General features: G+C 34.2%; 1 protein-coding gene across 1 annotated transcript in view; it reads right to left on the bottom strand.

Annotated features, from left to right (window-relative positions):
• The window catches only part of ASB4 (ankyrin repeat and SOCS box containing 4), a 102,875-nt gene that overhangs the window by 63,924 nt on the left and 20,320 nt on the right, over nt 1-18,631 (bottom strand). The window lies entirely within an intron of this gene.

The following is an 18,631-nucleotide window of genomic DNA, read 5'->3' as shown; positions in this document are numbered from 1 at the left end:
ACGTTGTAGCAAAGCTCTACTATCTTTTTTTTATTTTTTCTTTCTTCTTCCCTCTACTACTTTTTTCATCTCTCCTTTATTCGTCTTCATCAATTCAATCTATGTTAAAAAAAAATAAAACCTCTTGCTGTCAGTTGCTCCTTAGGAAAGGTACCTCTCTACTTAAGATAGTGCTCACCACCACATTGCTTCATACTCTAGAAGCAAAATATGTGTTTGGCCTAAAAAGCTCTAGCCACTATATAATCCTGAAACCTTCATTTAGCAAAGACCACCCCTTTCAGTGAAGAAGAGCCTTGAAAGGGGAAAACCCTCCAATACCGTCACACTAAAATCTAAGATATACAAGGTATTGACAGAATTTAACAAAGAAAAAAAATAACTAATTCTATCAAAAAAGTTGGGAGAAGAAATGAACAGATATTTCCTCAAAGAAGTAATGTAAATTGCCAAAAGGCACATGAAAAAAATGTTTCACATTACAAATCATCAGAGAGATGTAAATCAAAAACAACATTGATTTTCATGCACATTGATTTTCATGCACAGAGACTGATACACATCACAAAAAAACCAAGAACAATCGGTGCTGGAGGGAATGTGGGAGAAAGAAACTCTCATTCACTGGTGGTGGGAATACCAGTCCCACTTTTATGGAAAACAATACAAGTTTATTCAAAAAAATGAAAATTGAGCTCCCATATGATCCAGCTATACCACTCCTAGGAATATGCCCTAGGAACACAAAAATGCAATACAAAAACACCTTCTGCACACCTATATTCATTGCAGGGCTATTTACAATAGTCAGAATCTGGAAACAACCCAGATTCCTGACAACAAATGAGTGGCTATAGAAAATGTGGTACATATACACAATGGAATACTATGTATGCATCTATGGACGACTGTCTATGGAATACTGTGAAATACTAATGGAATACTATGTGTCAAAGAAAATTAAGCCATAAAAATTTCCTATATATGGCTGGGCATGTAAACTATCATGCTGAGTAAAATAAGTCATAGGGAGAGATATAGACACCAAATAACCTCACTCATCTGTGGAATCTAAGAAAAATAAAAGACATTATTATAATAATACCCAGAGACAATAGAGATGAGGACTGGAAGGACCAGCCTACAATATGAAGCTTACCACAAAGAGTGGTGAGTGCAGTTAGAGAAAGAATTACACTGACAACTATCATGACAATGATAGTGAGAGATATAGAATGACTGTCTTGAATACAGGCAAGGGATGAAAGAGGAGGGGGATGGAAGTCATTGATGGTAAGAATGTTGCACTGGTGAAGGGGAGTGTTCTGAAACCCAACTACAAACAAGTTTGTAATCATAGTATTTAAGTAAAAATATTATTAAAAATTATAAGAGGGATTATCCTAAAACTATCTTAATGGTGCATCTGACTTTGTTTTTGTTTGCTTACTTAGTTACACTCAGAGGAGCTTTGTAGACCAGACAATGCCAGGGATCAAACCTGGAGCTTCAACATGCCATGAACTTCAGCCCTATAAATTATCTCCCAACATTGATTTTATAATGAAGTTTTAATAAATAGTTGTTGATGTTCAATTATTTAACTAAGACTGACTTTGATAATTAAAATGACTATGCAAAATTTTGATTACTTAAGAGTTACCAGAAAAGGTGTTCTACACACAAGTTTTTCTGCCATAGTAGGGGGAAGCTAGACCTCTGAGCCTATTAGAGACATTTGGGAAACAAAATATAATTGTTTTATAAACATACCTTATGTATTTTTGCATGGATAATATTCATGAGGCTGGTGAGTTTTTTAGAGGAAGCACCACCTTTTGGCCTATTATCTAGGAACTGAAACCCAAGGACTAGTTTTCTATTCATTAAAACTGACAAAAAAAAATTCATGACTAATTTTCTTCTGAAGAGTCCTATAAAGAGCTTAATTCATCTAGATTTTATCTAATATTGAACATCATAGAGATATGAAACCACCAATTTTTTACTTTTTACAAGCAATTTATTTTTGTTTACACATTTGATTGTATGATTTCACTATTTTTATTGTTAAATTTTGATAGATCATGATAAATATGTCTATGGGAGTTTTTTCAACTATTTTAGGTACTAAAAGTATAAATTTTATTCCCAAATAAGACTATGGTTTTAAATGAGCTTATTTCTTGCTTTATTTTATATATTATTTATATTCAACAAAAAATATATCTGTATATATTAAAAACAATGGAATCTTGTTTTGCAGAAAATATTCATCATCTGGGACTGGAGATAACAGTATAGTGTTAAGGTTAGGCACCTGCCTTCCACATGGCCAAATCAGGTTTAATTGCTGGCATCCCATATGGTTCTTGTAGGGAGCTTCTTCAGGAGTGAATCCTGAGCTTAGAGCAAGAAATAAGCCCTGAGCACAGCTAAGCTTGTCCCCCAAGAAACAAAACAAGCAAATAAAAGTACTAAACTAAAAATTTTTACCATCCATTGATACCAAGTTATAGTCACTGATAAAGAATTTCTTCTCAATATTTTTGAAATTTACATTTTGTCATGAGTGAAAATATGATGAATTGATAAATGACTTTTTTTTTTTTTGCTTACACCCGGTCAGGATTTATTTCTGGGTCTGCACTCATGAATTACTCCTGTCGGGCTCAAGGGACCATATGGAATATTGGGTGGTCAAACTGGGTTGGCCGCATGCAAAGAAAACACCTCACCTATTACACTATTGCTTTGGCTTTTCCTATCTTTCTTTTAAACATCACTCTAAAATTATACTTTTCTTAGAAAATAAACTAAGGCAAGGCAAGAGAAAAAAGGTATGTGTTCTCAATGATAGTGAATGTACATTGAACATATGATGAGTTCTAAAGATAAGACTCTCTGAAGGAATTTGGTTCAGCTTATTAACTTGAGGTAGAAGTTTAGAAGTTTACCTACTTTCTTTTTATCTGAGATGTCTTGTTTCTTGTCAACTTGAACTTTATTGGCTTCCATTCAAAACAATGCTAAAGCCTACATAGGGTTTTGAGGAGGTAACAGACAGAACATTTGTTCAGTGTTCTTTTGTGAAAATATTAATAATGCTTGCTATTTTCAAGCACTCACTGGGAGTTTTACTTATATTGTCTGGTTTTATATTAATAATAAGCATTATTTATAAACATCTATTACTCAAATATTACATTTCTGTTTTCATTATCCAGGCTTTTCATTTTTGTGTGTTCTGGTATTGTTTCTTCAGTCTGTTTCTTTGTTAAGGATGCAATTTTGTTCAGTGTCAAGTTTATTATTAACTGTCACCAAAGCATATTTTCAGTTGGCTGCTTTGCTCTAGTTTCAATTTTGCCCTTTCAATCTCTAGTCTATGGCAAATATATTTCCCTGTATGTTTCATAGTCTAGTCTTAAATGAAATCTTAAATGAAATACCATTACCTCTAAGATTCTATTTCTCCAATAGTCACATTACCCAGGCTCTGGAACTGAGAACTACCTCTTCTAGATCAGCAATGATACTGTGAACCATTACTCTCACATCCTTTTGTACAGCTTTTCATCTGTGAAAGTTGCTGCTACCTTAAAGTTACCTTTTCTTTTTAATCTACAATCTCATAAACTCTAGTCAGTCTCCCTTTTATCATGGAGACTTAGGTGTCAGGCTCAGTCTTTCTTTTTTCATCTTTGTCTTGAAATCATATAATAATATCTTTGCAGATGGCCTATTCAATTTGCTCAAACTCATTTCTAAATACCAGGATAGTTGTTTTTTTTTTTTTACCTTTAACCAGCATACCAATGGTCCTTCTGTCAAAGATTTAATCTCTTCCTGTAAAACTTAGTTGATGATTTTAGTTACCCACTTGCAGCTCTCTTTCTCTTACCTAGGATACTAACTCTTGATTAATGATATATTCTGAATGTTCCAGAGGTTAGGATTTTAATCCTAACATGATTTTGTAACAACACCTAACTCAAAAGGGCTTTATGTGTTGAAAGTGTATTTCTTACTTTCACATCTGTAGTTCCAGGTGGTAATAAAGAATCAATGCCCTCTTCTTAATCTCTCAGGAAAGAAAAAAATATTACAGTCTTGTAGCTTTCATATTTCTCTACCTCCTCTGAGGTTTCTCTCATTGTCCAAACATCATGGAAAGGAATATAATTTTAAAACTCTACCTGTATCTTTAATGTCAAAATTTGGAAGTGACTTACACGTCTCCTGTTCACATATCATTAGACAGAAAATGACTTAGCTGAACTGTAAGAGGTCTAAACTATAAGTATAATCTTCTCTGTGCCTGGAGATACCTAAAGAAAACCTGCTATTTTTTAATACTACAGAATTGAGCTCAGATCTTAATGATTAGAATGAAACAAAAAAATTGATAAATTTAAAGCTAGCCTTAACTTTCTCCCATTTTATATCAAAAGGGATCTTTTCTCTAATTTAATAACATCTTTGTGAAATTTATGGAATGGTGAAATTTATTCATGTATAGAAGTTGGATGTTGCTAGGCAAAGTAATGTATATTTACTAATCTCCAATTTTCTCTTTTTCATTAATTTTTTGTTTGTATCTTATAATCATACAAAATTTATCACAACCCTTTTCTTCATTTACTACCTCCTTTATATGATCTCTTTGGGCCAAACTTTATCAAAGTGTGGTCTCTGGTTTCTGCATTAATTTTGTCACCTCATATGTCCCCCAGTCCCCTAAGATTCCATTGGAACTGCTCTGTTAAATTTAACCAGTGGTCCAGTGCCTCTAAGTAAAGAAAATAAAGGGATAATAAGTGCCTGCCATAGTATCAGGCTGGGGCACATAAAGGATGATAGGGACATTGTTGGAAGGTAAAAGACATGGGTGAAGGGACTGGTGCTGGATCACTGTACACCTGAAAATCATTAATTGTGTTGTAACTTGGTAAGTCATAGTGATTCCATTTTTGAAAAATTCACCAGTGGCCTCCATCGATTATTCCCATCTACAGTTTTCAAGTTGCAACTTACACAACTCCTCACTGCTAGGATAAATGATGTTGATGAGTTACTCCTAAAATTTAATTTTTTCAACTTCTTTAGGATTCTCAATTTTCTCTCTTTTGTTAAATTACCATTATTTTTCTGTGATTCCACTTCATCTCACCCTAGTTTGTTCTGTTTCACTCTGGGTATCTGTTATCATTTCTCCAAGCTCTTCTTAGGAATAAAAAAACATGTGCACAAAAACACTTGTGTATGATTGTACAATAGTCCAAAAGATGGAACTTTTGACATATATAGACAAATATATCTCAATTAATAAATGGATAGAAAATATGACCTATCAAGACAACTAAATAATAAAAATGAATGGGCCAGAGTGATAACGCAGTGGTAAGGCATTTTGCATTGTACGCAGATGATCCAGGACAGACCCCAGTTTGAATTCCAGCATTCCTTATGGTCCCTGAGCCTGCCAGGAGTGACTTCTGAGTGCAGAGCCAGCAGTAACTCCTGAGCGTCACTGGGTGTGACCCAAAAAACAAAAAACAAAAAAACAAAAAAAAAATTTTTTAATTTAAAAAATGAACTATTGGTTCAATGTTTTATTAACATTATCAGAAACATTTAATCACATGCTTTAAATGAAAAATTATAATTAAATTATAATTATAATTAAATTAAATTATAATTAAATGAATTGCATTGTACTGTAAGTCTCAAATAGAGGTGACCTCTCTTGAGCTGAATCCGGAAGTTAAAACCTATGTGCACAACTGCATCTTTATCATTGTAGACTGATTAATCACTAAACTTTAATATGCCTCAAATTTTTTCCTTCTTAAGCTGCATCACTGCTATGGTTCCAGTATACCAAACTGAAAGCCAGAAAGTCATCCTCCATCCCTCCTTCTTCCTCATTCCCCAGCTCCTCACCAATCACCAAGTCTTGGCCTTATTACTTCGTATCCTATTACCACTGACAGGTTTGTTTATTTGCATTTCCCCAAAAGGCTCTCATACTTTCAAATTCATCCTTCATAACTCTGAGAGTAATACATTTAAAGTACATATCTAACCACATCATTGATTATCCTAAAATCCTGTAATTTCTTTCTTTTTTTTTTTTGCATTATACAGTTCAAGTATTTAATCCAAATATTTAATTTAGTATTTAGGAGACAAATCTATCCAAAAAGACAGATTCTAGTTTGGTCTTCTTTGTTTCACACTTTGCTTTAATTATTAAATTTCTGACAATATGATGCAAACACCTATGAACTTTTGTTTGTGCTGTATTCTTTTTTTTGTTTGTTTGTTTTTTTGGCCATACCCGTTTGATGCTCAGGGGTTACTCCTGGCTATGCGCTCAGAAATCGCCTCTGGCTTGGAGGGACCATTTGGGATGCCGGGGGATCGAACCGAGGTCCATCCTACGCTAGCGCTTGCAAGGCAGACACCTTACCTCTAGCGCCACCATCTCGGCCCCTGTGCTGTATTCTTGACATAAAACAACCTTGATTCCTTCTTTAGCTGGTGAAAAGATCAGTTCTATGTTTTCCAGAATAACTTCTCTTGTCACCAGACTCTCTCTACTGTAAAGATGTTAGACTTTTTATTCCAGTTTTTATTGCTCACTGTAAGATTGTAGAGAACAGATGCTATTTCTTTTTATCCTGTATTCCTAGTGCTTTGTATATTAATTAGCTCAACGAATGTTGAGTGAGTACTGGTGAGAAAGTACTGCTGGTATTGTCTTACCTTTATATAATTACTAACCCAGGAGTTTAATCCCTAACACTGCATGTTGTTCACGGAACACTGCCAAGAGTGATCCTCAAGCACAGAGCCAGAAATAAGCTCTGGACAGAAATGGATTTGGCATAATAGCAAAAAACAATAAAGCATGCCCCCTACCCCTAAATATAAACCCATAGGTATTTGTTAATCTTCTACTATGCACTAGTTACTGTATGCATGGTACAGTAATAAGACGAGTAAAATCTTTAAATTTATGGAAGTTGTATTCTGATAGAGCAAAGGTAAAGTGTTAGTTTATATAAAAATACATATGTATGTATACATGTCAATATATTATTTATATAAATATAATTATATAATATAGTGATAAGCAGTGGTGTGTTATGAAGTAAAAAAGCTTGGTAAAATGATAAAGAATGATGCAGAAAGTAGAAGCTTTATTAGCAAAGTCTCTGAGGATCTGACTTCTGTGCAGTAGAAAGTAAACTAAATATCATGAGGAACAATTTCTGAGAAATGGAAGCAATAAGAATAAAGACTGAGTTAGGAAGATTCAAGTTTAATGTGTTCAGAAACACAAAGCATAAAAAGAATGAATAAAAGATTTATAAAATGTAACATTTATGAGACAGCAAAAATTACATGGTGTCAGACTTAGATTGTCAAAGAAAAGGTTTTAGACTATATTCTAATTGTAAGATGAATCATTGAGAAGGAATGTGATTCTCCTTTTGTAAAGATTACTTAGTTTGGTTGTGCAAAGGTAATTCCATCTATGGCAAAAGAAATAAAAGCAGAAAGCAGAAAAATTACTGATATAGTTGAGAGAGAAATAATGTGACTTGAGTCATAAGACATAAGGTAAGTTTACATAAGGTAAACTTTCAGAGTAAGTTGATTTTGGGATTTTTTATTGTTGTTCTTTTGGGTTTTGATTTTTGTTTTGTTTGGTAGAGTGATAGAGATTTGGATATGCTTTAGATCCTATTAGGATTCCTTCTAGGCTTTCTGCCTTGATTAATTAGGAGAACACAATTCTCATTGATGAGATGAATGCAAGAAGGAAAGTTAGAACAGGAAAACTTAGTAAACTTAGTAAGGTTGAGATGTTTATTTAAATAGGGGTCTACCAGCAAGGCTACTAGAAAACTCATTTAAGTGACTCTATCCCATCTGAAACCTATGTTTTTTGTTTTTTGCTTCTGGTCCAGTTTTGCTTTCACCTCAAAGGCAAAATAACCACATTGACCTCTACTTTTGAGCCAGCATTGACTTACAAGGTTGTAATCAATGAACATATTTTTTTGATATCTGGAAGAGATAAACTATATATAGTGTTAGATGAGCTGGGCATCTGTTAGAGGGAGATGCAGATTGTAGAATAAACATCCATGGGTTGCACAGAAGGTGAAAAAGTTAAAAAAAAAAAAAAGGCCTATTAATGCTTATCAAACAAAACCATTTTCACACAATCTATTCTCACAATTTAAAAAAAAAAGAAACTGCCAGAGACTTCCTACATCAGGGAAAGGTATCTATCTGCCTGTCATTATACAAAAGAGTTCTAGGGGGTTAAACTACACAGTAATAAATAATGTAGTACTTAAAGTAAAGTGATTTTATAAAGATCTTTTGTACTTTAGGACATTAAACTGTACAACTTTTGTACATATAAAAGATTAGGATCTTTCTGTTAGGAGGAAGGCAACACATTTCTACACTTTTAATGTCTTTGTTTGTTACAATGTCCATATAAACATGCCCTATGTTTGTGCCTTTTAATTAGTTTGTCTCAATAAAAAAATGTAGAGGGAAAAAAGCTGCCTGTATTTTTTAAACATATTGAAAACAGAAAGCAAATATTACAACCTATTTCCTTCTGTCTCTTGAGACAAATCTTTTTATATCAAAGCTTACCTAACAACTCCCCAGAATATTTCTTTTCATCCCTTGGAATGCAGACTTGTTCTAATAGAAGCTAACCTATGTTTATTTATTCTAGTATTTATTTCCAATTTACTCAACCTTAAAGAAAAGATACCTTTCTAGAACTCAGCAATCCAGATGTGGCACTAAACTCAGTGATGTTATTTTATATTTTATCTCTTTAATCCAAAAAATTGATTAAAATTTAGCAAACTAATCATAGATAAGACTAAGTAACTCACTTTAGAAAATATACTATTATCATACTATTATATGCTAATCTTGCTGTATTCATGAAGTCAGATTGTATCTTGCAACTAGGAAGCTCTTTTCACATGAGGGAATAAATGTTACTATAGTCATTCAGCTGGGTGGGAGGAAGATTAATCTTCAGGAAGTGTGCTGGTTTGTTGTTAATATTGTTGGGGTTTTGGTGGCTTTGTTTTGTCTGGGGAGGGATGATTTGTTATTTTTTTTTTTGCTTTGTGTTATTTGTTTTTGCTAGTAGAAAGATAAGACACTGCTGGGGACTCATATCAGGAAAAGAAATTTTGGGAAAAGACCTCTATTAGTATAATGCATGAGTTTCTTTATCCAGTAGAACATGTGTGTAATATGTGATTACCAGGGACTCAAAATGGCCAAACTAAGGGTAAGACTACAGAAAGGTATAGGGCAGTTCCCAGGTAGCAGAAGAAAGAAATTATTTCCTTTAGTACTTTTCCCATTTCTAGCTTTATCTGCCCATTATTTTAGAATTCATTGGTGCTCAAGGGTGACTGACACCTGGCTCTGCATTCAGAAAATACTCATGTCAAGCTCTGGCACTATATGCCAGGGAATGAACCCCAGTTGGCTGCTTGCAAATGCCAGGCAAATGCCCTAACCACTGTACTGTCACTCCAGCCCCAAGGGCCATATTATCTTCAAACTTGGAATGGAATCAAGGTAAAATCTTCAAAATTTGTGTTTGATTTTTTTTTTTCAGAAAATCAGTATTCAATTATTTTTCCTGTGCTGTAAGAAAAAAAATATTTTATGTAGCCTAGTATTTATTTCTTAAACTCCAATTGTACTTAAAAATACTTTATACTTAAAAATTTAGTGTAGACTAACCATTTGAGAATACAGAAACTTCTCTATAGAAATTTGGCCTGATATGAGTAATATTCTCAATGGGTTTAACTGAGAAAGAAAAGGAGGAGAATTTGTGCCCCTAAAAATATGTCTCAGCCTCTTATTATCCTTTATTCTTGGGAAGAACAGGGACATTTATACTGTTTAATTTAAGAAGTATAGGAAATACCAACTAATCAAAATGTACATCACAATCAACCTACACATGAATTCCCTAGGTATCAGACTGATCACAACTCATTAAAAAGAGTGGGAATTCTCCGAAGTTAAATATACAAATAGTAAATAGAAAAGTTAAAAATTAACTCATATAGTCTTTCTCAGAACAGTTGCTCTTAAGCATTAAATTTATATTAATATGTATTTGAGCTCTTTGAGTCGAATACCACCCTAAATTTCATCATCAGTGTTGGAGAAAAGAAACTAAATAATCACCTAAATTTTTTCTTAAACAAAGGTTAAGAGGAAGGCAGGTCTTGAAGGCGCTCAGGGAGGGGTGGGTTTTATAGACTGACACATCCATCAACTACTGAAGTAAAAGAGTCATAAAGGGAAGCAACAGGGCAATCCCAAAACTAAATTACGTTGCCGGATTGAGTAGCAAAGGAGAAGCAGCACCACCTTGTGGAAGTAGCTGCTGCACTGCCTTGAGGTTTACTTTTCTAACCTGGTCTTACTTCCATTAAACAAATCGTCTTTTGGTGTCTTACTATGCGAATAGAAATAATAGCAATAACCTCAGGGGATAGTTGTAAGAATTTAGTGTTGGAATAAATGTCAAACGGACAATAGAAAGACCCTATCCGGTGGCTATTATTAATTATTCAGTGCAAGACAACTTTTCTCAAGACTCCTATTCAGACTTTTCTTGGTCTCCCCACTCAAAATTATTCAATTTTTCTTACAGGAAGATACTTCACTTTCAGCCTTGAAAACACGGTTCTTCGGTTAATTAAGACCTAGAAACTCAAGAGTGTTTCTGATAGTTTAATTTACTTCTAAGACTGTGAGTAAATAAAGGCCAAAGATGCTCTTAAGAATGAACCTTCCTAAAGTAGCCAGGTGGCTCTAGGTGGAAGCTGGCTCTTCTGACTGCTGGAGAAATGGTTTATTCCAGAAAAGAGAGAGGTCCGCTGTTATTCTGTTCCCTTTTGGCTTTCTAATTAATGGAAACTTCTTTTGGAAGCTGGCATTTACTTGATTTTTAGTCTCTAGCTCTGAAGCAATTATGCTTTTCCTGACTTCCTCTAAGGTTCTCAGTTACCTAAATGGAAAACAAAGACGGGAGCCTCAGGTTCTTGCTTGATTTAACTGTTTTTATCACCAAATCTGGATGATTGAGTTCCCTTCTACGGTGGTTTAGATGATCTTTTAAACTGGCTTATGGAGTTTGCAAAGGACATACGATTTCTCTTTCTAAATATTCTATCTTTTGTTAAATGGTGTTTAAAATATTCAATAGATAATAAGGTCCAGGCTCCTTAAAGTAAGAAATACATGTGAGATGCACTGATAGAAAAAAAGAAACAAGAATAAGGTAGTGCAGGTACATGGAAGGTCTGTTCTTCACTTTTTGGTTTCTGATGTGTTTACTTATAAAACAGAAAACATATCCAGCCTGAAAACTCATAACGCAAGTCACAATTTTCCTTTGAGAGGAAAATTTAAAGTAGAGTAAATCTGAGGAGACCTATAGTGGGAGGAAAGGCTGCAATTAACAATTTACTTCTAAAGGAAGACTTGGCAATTATCTGGTACAACAATCAGTTACTCAAATTTAAGAAAACAGAACTTGTAGGGACTTACAAGTGAAACAAAAATAATTAACATTTGAATTAATTTGAATCCCAATAGTACATCAAGAACAGGGATCTATTTAATTGCAGGGAGTTACTCTTATTATGTTAAATCTTACTATCTCACATTGTAAAGGTAGAAATGAGAAACTGATGTGTTTTTTAAATAAAGAGTTTAAGGAAACTTTTTATGTATTTTAAATATATATATCTCATTTATCTATTATTTATAAATAAATTAATAAAATTATAAATAAATGTATAAAGTAAATAAAGTCACTATGTTAAGAAACAAAAAATAATTGACTTCTTTCTGTGCCTAGTTCGATGTGTGTGTGTGTGGGGGGGGGGGGTTTCCAAATCTAGGAAGTAGAAATGGCAAACTGGGTATAAACCAATTGTTTTGATAAAAAAAAAAGAACTTCCTCTCTTTGGAAGAGGCATTGCCAGTCTATATATCTTTAAATCGAACATACTTTTAATATACAAAAATGTCTTCTTTTTTAAGAAAAGCTTAAAAACATATGCAATGAAGTGGAGTGTTCTCATAGTGACTAAGCTTAGGCATCAGAAAATCAGATATTAGCCATTCACTCCTGAACCTTGGATCCCATATTTGGAACCAGCATGGTTTTCCACACCAGCACCATGAATCTATCTTCTGCCAGGGATGGTCCTGATGCTGTCCTGGCATCAACTTCTCCAGAGTAGGTTCATATGACACCCTGATGACATGGTAATAGCAACAACTTGCTTTAAGGGCAGGGCCCCCTACATTGCCATCCAATGGTGAAATGAAACCAGAAGATGCTACTTGTCACCCTGCTTTGTCATAGGATCTGGACAAAAACCAGGATCTCTAACCACAAAAGTTGGCTGTGACTTCCGTGATTGTGAAGAGCTTTAACTGAGACCACAGAGAAAAAAAAATGGGGTTAGGCAACTTAATATGTCTAGAGTCTGTAGTTGGTCCTATGCCAGATGCTTCATGAGTTTTTTAACCAAAGGTTTTTCCTTTCTATTTCCCCCATATTTTGCTTGTTTATGCAAACTAACTAACAAACAAACAAACAAAAGACAAACAAAAACCTACCACACACACACCTTTTTCTTTAATTGTATTTTTTAAATATCTTATCTTTTAAATTGGGGCTTCTGTCTTTATAATAGAACTTGGGACATGGATTACTTTATTTTCTCACATATTCCCACATTTTTCTATAAAACTAAGAAGAAAGAATCAAAGAAAGTCTGAGGATCAGGGGCCAAGTGGTCTTGGATGCATTGGCAGGGAAATAAATAAGAACAGAACTAAATATCCAAGCCAAAGTCAACGATAATAGAATCAGGGGACCTAAACTTTAACAATCTAAACTTAAAGTGGCCTGTTAGACAAGCAGGTCAGGAGGCAAAGAGTGGTGGTGTAGGATGCACTCTGGGGCCATTGGTGGAAGGAGGTTGACACTGGTGGTGGCAAGGGCCCTGATTCATTGCATATCTCAAATTCAACTGTGAAGGATTCTGCTGATCACAATTGTTTCAATAAAATAAAATGTAAAAGGGCATAGTGCAATGAGTAGTAAAGATAAAGCAAGAGGTGAGGTGTTACTTTACATGCAGCTGACTGGTTTGAAACTCCAATACCACAAATGGCCTCTTAATCATATCAAGTGTGGTGGTCTATTCCCCATGTTAAATATATGTATGTTTATAGAATGTGAATATTAAGCTAATCCAATTAAACTATAGCATTTAAATTTATCTTTTGCATTGTAAATATTACTTTAAGAAAACTTTTTTTCCCTTTTTTAAAGCTAACCAAATATCTCAGAAGGGCAAGTAGTTTATACTTTTCAGCAAGGTACAGGACCTGCTGGAACCCCACCAATTGTGTGACCTGAGCCTATTTGATTTTTCTGTATTTCTGATTTCTCATCTCAAAAATTAGGGGAGTAAAATACACCTCACCTCACATGGTTGTTGCAAGTTTTAAATGAGTCATTTTATTTTAAAATACCTGACATTCCACATCGTAGCCACTTAATATATGTTATTTTCCTTTCCATTATTTCCTTCATATGCATATATACCAGCAACATCAATTTCCTTTATATGTAAAGCTGATGTTGTTAACTTTATTAGGCTAGATTTTCCATTAAGCATTTATCCTTATTCATTAGCTAGGAAGACTGATGCACAAAGATATTAAATTATTTACTCAAGTTTAATGAATGAAATTGAAAACCTTTTTCCCCTGCTTAACATGAATGTGCCCTTTTCAGTATGCAGAGCTTTGTTGCATTTATTCAGAAGCTATCGCTAAGTGCTTAGTTTGGAACATAGGATTAATGAGCCCAGAGACACGGTGTTGGTCACCATGGCAACTGAACTAGCTTTGCCCTGTTCCAAGCTCAAAGAATGGATGTAGGATATTTAACTGTGGCCTGCAGAAGAGAGCTGTATTCTCTCTCATGTATCTGAAAACCCATTGCTTCTTTCAATTACCACCTCATTCTCTTGAAAAAAAAAATAATACAAATTTAAAAACATCTTTGCATTGTAGACTCTATGCATCTACTCCACTTTCATCAATACTTTTATCTCATCATCAGTTTCTGAAGGTTTTGGCAACTGACTTCTATTATCACAAATCCTGAGTGACTTAACAACCACACACAATCAATTGATCTTTTTTGTTTTTGGATCTTCTACTCTCGTGATTTTGTCCTGTTCTTTTATAGTGACTCTCACCCAATCATACCTAGATGGAGTCCAACCTGAAATTGATTAGTACGAATCTCTGGAATTATAATTTGTATAGCCATTTATTTTAACATAAAAACCTTTCTTCTTATCATGGTTTTATCATAACCCTTGCACTTTTTTGTCCATTAAGTATTTTATCCATTAAGTCCTTTGTCCATTAAATATTCCTTATTTTTCTACCTCTTTTTCTAATTTAGTTCAAAGTTTCATCATTTCAATATAAATCTTTTGCCAAAATCTTATTTCCAGTCTGTCTACTGGTGCTATGAATAAAACCAGTCCTCAGTGCACCCAACTGACTATTCTCTCAGTACCTACAAAAATGTAGATAAGTTCTGTATGGTGAATATAAATCATAGAAGTAGTATCACCAAAACAAGATTAGTATCACAATTATAATTAGTATCATAGTTAAATAAAAACAGAGCAGCTCAGCAATCTAAGCCACCTGACTAATTATTCATACCCTCATTTGACTTTAATAATATTACAACACTTTTAAACCTGCAAAATCTTTTCTCACTCTCTATCTCTATTTTTACATTGAAAAATACCTTTCAACATAGAAGATCTACTTTAACTTAATTTTTAAAAATAATATCTCTTTTTAAGCACTGTGATTACAAATGTGTTTGTAGTTGGATTTCAGTTATAAAAAGAACACCCCACTACACCAGTGAAATATTCCTACCACCAATAACTCCCATTTCTCTCCCTGCCCCCAACTCCCTGCATATATTTGAGACAGACATTTCACATTTCTTACTCATTTCCATTGTCATGATAGTTAGCGTAGTTATTTCTCTAACAGCAACTCACCATTTTTGTGGTAAGATTCATATTGTGGGCTGGTTCTTCCAGCTCTCCTACCTATTGTCTCTGGGTATTATTACAATAATTTCTTTTATTTTTCTTAAATCCCATAGATGAGTGAGACTATTCAGTATCTATCTCTCTCCATCTGACTTATTTCACTCAGCATAATAGTTTCCATGTACATCCATGTATAGAAAATTTCATGACTTCATCTATTCTAACAGCTGCAAAGTATTTCATTGTGTATATGTTCCACAGTTTCTTTAGCCATTCATCTGTTGAAGGGCATCTTGGTTGTTTCTGGATGCTAGCTATTGTAAATAATTCTGCAATTAATATAGGTGTGCAGAAGTGTTTTTATATTGTGTTTTTGTGTTCCTTGAGTATATCCCTAGGAATGTTCTGAATCATATGGGAGCTCAATTTCCATATTGTTTTCCATAAAGGCTGGACTAGACAGTATTCCCACCAGCAATCCTTTTTCTCCACATACCCACCAGCACTGATTGTTCTTATTCTTTGTGATGTGTGCCAGTCTCTGATGCTTGAGAGGTTACCTCATTGTTGGTTTTGTTATCTTTGTTTGTTTGGTTGGTTTGTTAGATTTTTGTTTTGATTTTTTGGAGATATACCTGAAGTGCTCAGAAGTTACTCCTGGTTCTGTGCTCAGATTTTGCTCCTCACTCAGGGGAACATATGAGATGCCAGGGATCAAACTCATGTCAGGCCTGGGTCAGCCACATGCAAGGTAAACTTCCTACCATGTGCTACCACTCCAGCCCCATTTTAGTTTAGTTTAGTTTTGTTTTCTCATTGTTGTTTTGATTTTTATCTCTCTCATGATTAATGCTGTGGAGCACTTTTTCATATCCCTTTGGCCATTTGTATTTCTTCTTTGAGGAAGTGTCTATTCATTTCTTCTCCCCATTTTTTGATGAGGTTAGATGTTTATTTCTTGTTAATTCTGTCAATACTTTTTTATATTTTGGATATTACCCCCTTGTCTGATGGGTATTGGGTGAATAGTTTCTCCCATTCTGTAGGTGGCCTTTTATCCTAGTCATTATTTTCTTTGAGGTGCAGAAACTTCTCAGATTGATTTAAACCCATCTGTTTATCTCCCCTTCCACTTGTTAGGAGAGTGATGTTTCCTCCTTGAAGATGCCTTTAGTATCAATGTCATGAAGTTTTTACCTTGTGTTGTTCTATATACCTTATAGTTTCTGATCTGATATCAAGGTCTTTAATCCATTTGGATTTGACCTTTGTGCATGGTGTTAGATGGAGATATGAGTATATAGTCTTTATGAAGCTACCATCACCCTGATACCAAAACCAGACAGAGATGCTGCAAAAAAGAAAAGAAATGAAAAGAAAACTACAGGACAATATCCCTGATGAACACAGATGCAAAGATCCTCAACAAAAATCCTGGCAAATAGATCCAATGCCTCATCAAGAAGTTCATACACCATGACCAAGTAGATTTCATTCCAGGAATTCGAGGATGGTTTAACATATGTAAATCAAGTAACATAATATAGTAAGATTCATAGAAAGCATTTAATAAGGTCCAACACCCACTCATGATAAAAACCCTCAACAAGATGGGAATGAAAGGAACCCTTCTCAATATAGTCAAGTCCATTTACCACAAACCAATGGCAAATACTATTCTCAATGGAGATAAACAGAAAGACTTTCCTCTAAAATCTGACACATGACAAGGTTGCCCCTCTCACTACTCCTATTCAATATAGTGCTGGAATTTCTTGCGATAGCAATTAGGCAAGAAAAGGATATCAAGTGCATCCAGATAGAAAAGCAAGAATTCAAGTTCTCACTGTTTGCAGATGACATGATACTGTATTTAGAAAACCCTAAAAACTCTACCAAAAAGATTCAAGAAACAATAGATTCATATAGAAAAATGACAGGCTACAAAATTAACACACAAAAATCAATGGCTTTTTTATACACAAATAATGATAGAGAAAAATGGAAATTTAAAAAAATCTCACTCACACAAACTCAAATATACTGGAGTCAACTTAACTAAAGAGGTGAAGGACCTATACAAACAAAACTATATAAAACACTGCTTCAAGAAATAAAAATGACACAAGGAAATGAAACACATACCCTGTTCATGTATTGGGTGGATTAACATCATTAAAATGGCAATATACCCTGCAGGGATCCTCAAACTTTTTAAACAGGGGGCCAGTTCACTGTCCCTCAGACCATTGGAGGGTCTGACAATAGTAAAAACAAAACTTATGAACGAATTCTTATGCACACTGCATGTATCTTATTTTGCAATGAAAAACGAAACAGATACAAATACAATATGTGGCCCGCGGGCCATAGTTTGAGGACCACTGCTACAGATTTAATGCAATTTCTTTAAGTATACCCATGACATTTTTCAAGGAAATGGATCAAACACTCCTGAAATTCATTTTGAACAATAAACACCCACAAATATCTAGAGCAATTCCTAGAGAAAAGAATATAGAAGGAACCACTTTACCCAACTTTAAATTTTATTACAGAGCAATAGTAACTAAAACAGTATGGTATTGGAATAAAGACAAACACTCAGATCAATGGAATAGACATGAGTATTCAGAGAATGTTCCCCAGACAATCAATTAATCTTTGCCTAATGGGCAAGAAACTCAAAATGAAGCCAGGAAAGCCTTTTCAACAAGTGGTGTTAAGACAATTGGCCAGACACATGCAAAAAAAGCTTTAACTTTAATACCAGCATGTTAAGATTCATAATTTGTTACTTTTCATTCCCCTCTTCCCCAACACATACAATATAACAGTCAATCATTGTGCCTGGTTCTAGATCTAGATCTCATATCCTGAATATATGAGAACTTTCAAAATATAAAGTATAAAATATTTCCTCTCTTTAATATATACTCACTAGTGGATTTTGCCATTAGACTTTTAAATGCTTTAAAACACTTTTTTATCTTCTACAAGAAAAAATGCCTTAGCTCCATTTTCTTATATACTCTCTTGTCTCCTTTTCTCAAATACTCTTTAAAATACAATCATATACAGCAGCTTTCTTTCTTTTTTAGTCATAGTTCCTCTATTACTATTACTGCACCAGTCACTGCTATACTCTGTTCTATTTAACAAATTCCAAGAATAATTTAAATTTTAAACTGTTTAATATTTTAATTTATTAATAACATTTTAAGCATTTGATACTTTATTCCTTTTTTGGGGGGGTCACACTTGGCAGTGCTCAGGGGTTACTACTGGCTCTATGCTCAGAAATCGCTCCTGGCAGGTTCAGGAGACCATATGGGATGCCTGGATTAGAACCTCTGGTCTTCAGCATGCAAGGCAAATGCCTTACCTCCATGCCATATCTCCAGCCCCTACTTTATTCTTTC

Source organism: Suncus etruscus, chromosome 1, assembly GCF_024139225.1.
Source record: "Suncus etruscus isolate mSunEtr1 chromosome 1, mSunEtr1.pri.cur, whole genome shotgun sequence".
Taxonomy (NCBI): Eukaryota; Metazoa; Chordata; class Mammalia; order Eulipotyphla; family Soricidae; genus Suncus; species Suncus etruscus.
The sequence above is the reverse complement of the archived record's forward strand: the minus strand, read 5'-3'. Positions and strand labels throughout refer to the sequence as shown.